Here is a 395-nt window from a genome sequence, read left to right as displayed (position 1 = left end):
AGGGAAAGAAAGGAATGGTGAGAGATGAGGCTGAGGAGGAAGTTAGGGATCATCCCTCAGAGAGCTTTATGCTCTGGGCAATAAGGAGGATCCAGGGATTCTTTTTAAACTGAGGGATAAGAGATTTGATTCCATCTTCAGAAGGCAACTGTGGCTGCTTTGTGAGGAATAGATTGAGTCTCAAAAGACAGACTGGAGACTGAGGCCTTGATGAATTGTTTGCCATCATACACTGGGCTGTTGGGAGATCATGAGAGATATTGAGAGCTCACTTGGTAAGTGTCTTTCCTCAGAAAAGAGACAGGTGCCATTACTTTTATTATATACCATGACCTTTACCTTGGAGTCTTGATAAAAGAAGAACAGGACTGAAAGGTGGTTGGCCAGAGTTACAG

This window comes from Myotis davidii, unplaced genomic scaffold, assembly GCF_000327345.1.
Source record: "Myotis davidii unplaced genomic scaffold, ASM32734v1 scaffold41, whole genome shotgun sequence".
Lineage (NCBI taxonomy): Eukaryota > Metazoa > Chordata > Mammalia > Chiroptera > Vespertilionidae > Myotis > Myotis davidii.
This window is presented reverse-complemented; position numbering follows the sequence as displayed.